Source organism: Nematolebias whitei, chromosome 5 (genome assembly GCF_014905685.2).
Source record: "Nematolebias whitei isolate Nwh7 chromosome 5, NemWhi1, whole genome shotgun sequence".
Lineage (NCBI taxonomy): Eukaryota > Metazoa > Chordata > Actinopteri > Cyprinodontiformes > Rivulidae > Nematolebias > Nematolebias whitei.
Window position 1 is genome coordinate 1,523,930 of NC_056502.1, and position 3,505 is coordinate 1,527,434.

At 45.0% G+C, this 3,505-nt stretch overlaps 1 protein-coding gene across 1 annotated transcript in view; it reads right to left on the reverse strand.

Moving 5' to 3' along the window:
- The window catches only part of LOC119409600 (DENN domain-containing protein 4B), a 43,564-nt gene that overhangs the window by 34,036 nt on the left and 6,023 nt on the right, over positions 1–3,505 (reverse strand). The gene's annotated exons all lie outside the window — the stretch shown is intronic.

A 3,505-nucleotide genomic window follows, 5' to 3' on the forward strand; every position in this document is an offset into this window, starting at 1 on the left:
CACACACACACACACACACACACACACACACACACACACACACACACGTATATAGGATGGTGGCCATCTTGGATTTTGAAGCAGCGACCCAGTCTTTGATAGAGACTTTTGTTACTTCAAGGATTCAAGGTTCTTTGTCACTCCCCCTCATGTGGTACACGTGGTGGAACGAGATTATGTTCACAGGGTCCCAGTTACATCCAACAATAAAATGTAAAAGAAAAACAGTGATAAGATCAAAGATATGAACTAAGAAAAACATCAACTATATACACACTAAGCATAAAAACAATACGCTGAAGTGGATATTAAAGTGATTAAATGGCTTCAAACATCTGCTAAGTTCATGACAAAAACCAACACAGACATTTTCCTGTTGTTAGTATTTTACATCGCTTTATAATGAAGCTGTTTTTGTTTCTTTTTTTTATATATAATTTTCTTTTATTTTCAATTCAAGTTGTCCCGGGTGGTCAAACAAGGTAGTACAGTCATTGGTCATCAACAAATGACACTTACAGACCTGTACAGTCGGGTTCTGGAAAAAAAGGCAATCCAGGTTTACAATGAGCCAACTGATCCACTGCAACCATCATTCAGGCTGGTCCATCTGGCAGAAGATAAATGGTACAAAAAGTCATTTGTTCCCTCTGCGGTGAATGAACTTAACAAGGTCCTATTTAAACGCAGCCTCACATAACAAACCACTGTCTGCTGAGATGTTTCCATATTTTAATGTATCGTGTATTTTAGAATGGTTTTAACTGAATGTTTTTAATTGATTTAGCAAAGTTTGGTTTTAAAGTTTTTTAGAGTTTTTTAATCACATTTTATTTTGTTTTATAAGCCAGATGTCAAAGACAAATCTCCATTTCATTGAATGTTATGGACAATAAAGTTGAATTGATTGAGTGATTCATATGTTTTTATATAATTGTCTACTATTGTACTGATAAATATTTCCTGGAGGGTAAAAGTAAACTACATCTTGGCTGCAAACATCCAGTCAAGCTGTGAAGCAGCCAGTCTGAGTTCAGTCTGCTCCTCCAGACGGGCTGACTGAACTCAGACTGCCTGCTTCGGACTGAACGACAGGAACACACCGCTGAAGCCACGGAGCTCCAACGTCCAACAGAAAACTAACGTTACCGCGGTGCCTGGCTAAACAATCCTCGCGCTCTTTAATGTGCTGCTTTTTCAAATGTTTATCAAGTTCGATGTATTGAAGGTTGCGACGGAGCTTCCTCCTCTCGGTGCAGCGGCTCTGCAGACAGTGCACGTTGCTGTCTTGTGGTGTTTAGTGTAAAATACTTCCACAGCGGACATGTTACGATGAAAAGGTGGTTAGCCGTTAGCAACAGTGCTGCTCAGTGCTCAGCCCTCAGCAGAGTATTTACTCACGTTGTAGCTGCTGCAAACTACGGAATGGATTTCCTGAATGTGAGGCGGGTCTTATTACTCTGGGTTCATGAGACACGCCTCCGTTCAGGAAATCCATCCCATAGTTTGAAGCCAACCTGCATCATGGATCAGAAATCTTTGCAGGTTGGATCAGAAAAATCTGGTACGTAAATTATGCTGGTATCTGAGGCCGATACCGGATGGGTCCCATCACTAGTTTTTTCTAAGTGTGGCCAAAAACAAAGCAGCACTTGTTGTCCCAGGGTGGGCGCCTGCCTGACAAAAGCCCTATGATTATTTTACTGAGGAGCTGCAGGTGCTTTATCTCCTGGACTGAGGATGCAGGTGGACTTTGTGGACAGACCGAGGTCGAGTCGCTCTGCACTTCAACAGACTGTCACCATGTTAGATTCACCAAAATATTGAAGAAATATGGAATAAATGATGACAGTTTTAAATGGGCCAGTGAAATCAGATATTTTTTGTTGTTGCAGTAATCGGATCATCGACCCACCTGTCAATCAATCCAGTAGGCACGTCAGCAGCTGACCAATCAGCAACCTCAATTTGTCAGGAAGTGAATGTCCCTTACCTGCAGAGCTGCAGCGGTGCTGCATTACAAACGCTTTGCAGAAATAGAGACTTCAACAAAAACTGAGTTTACACTTTTTGTTTCATGTTAATCAACTGTAATAAACCTTTGTAAAATACAGCAGAATGCTCAGTCCTCACCTCCTTCTACAGGTGTGCAGTGGAGAGCATCCTGTGCTCCAGCATCAATGTGTGGCATGGAGGCTGCACAGCTGCAGAAAGAAAAGCTCTGCAGAGAGTGGTGAAGGCTGCACAGAAGATGTTGGAGTCAGCCTCCCCACCATCACAGACATCTACACCTCCAGATGCAGGAAGAGGGCCACCTGCATCATGAAGGACCACACTCACCCAGCACACACACTTTTTGCCCCACTCCCCTCAGGAAGGAGGTTGAGGAGCATTAAGTGTAGAACCACTAGACTGAGGAACAGCTTCTACCCTGAGACTGTTAGACTCATGAATCTCTAACCAGGATAATCACTGTGAAAAATCACATCATGTTGCTGCTGATCTGTTTCATGTTCTTGCTGATCTGTTTCATGTTGCTGCTGAGCTGTTTCATGTTGCTGCTGATCTGTTGCTGCTAATCTGTTTCATGTTGCTGCTAATCCGTTTCATGTTGTTGCTGATCTGTTTGATGTTGCTACTGATCTGTTTCATGTTACTGCTGATCTGTTTCATGTTACTGCTGATCTGTTTGATGTTGCTGCTGATCTGTTTGATGATGTTGCTGATCTGTTTGATGTTTTGATGTTACTTGGGTTTTCCAAGATGGCGCCGGTGTGTAGGGCTGCCCGTCTCTCGCTCTCTGCTTGTATTTTATTTTTGTTATTTTTACAATGGTTTGTGCAGTGTGCCGAGTCATATTTTCAGTATGATCGTCGGGCACTTTTGGAGCTCCGTACGTTTGCTGAAATTCCCGCGGAGTTTTTGAACAGCAGCCAGCACTCTCCCCCACCGGTCCTATCTGAGATTCCTGCGTTCCTTCTGCGTGACCCTGGCCTTTCTCCATGGAGGAAACGTCGCAGACGTCGTGGGAAGCGTGCAGGGATTTTGGTGAAACTGAGGCAAAGAGTGGATTATTCTAACAGGACTCGCTCTGGATCTGATCATCTCCTCTCTGACCCGTGGTGCTCCCGGGGCCCGGCTGCTGGCCAGCTGCCCGCGCGCTCAGTCCATGTGAACACCTGGAGTTGTTTACCTGTGCGCCGCACCAGCAGACCAGGAGGAGCTGTTCTTCATAACCTGCGCCCGCTGGCGCGCACGTCTCCTTCCATGGCTGTGCCTGTGTTGGACCCTATCAGGATGTGTTTAATCAACGCAAGGTCTGTTTCCAACAAGACGTTTATCCTCAATGACTTTTTTAAAGATGAGGAGTTGGATTTTCTGTTCGTCACGGAATCTTGGATTTCTGATGATGAGTCCAGCACCTTGGTGGAACTACTACCTCCGGACTGTCTGTGTTTCAATGCCCCGCGGCCATCAGGTCGGCGCGGGGGGGGGGGGGGGGGGG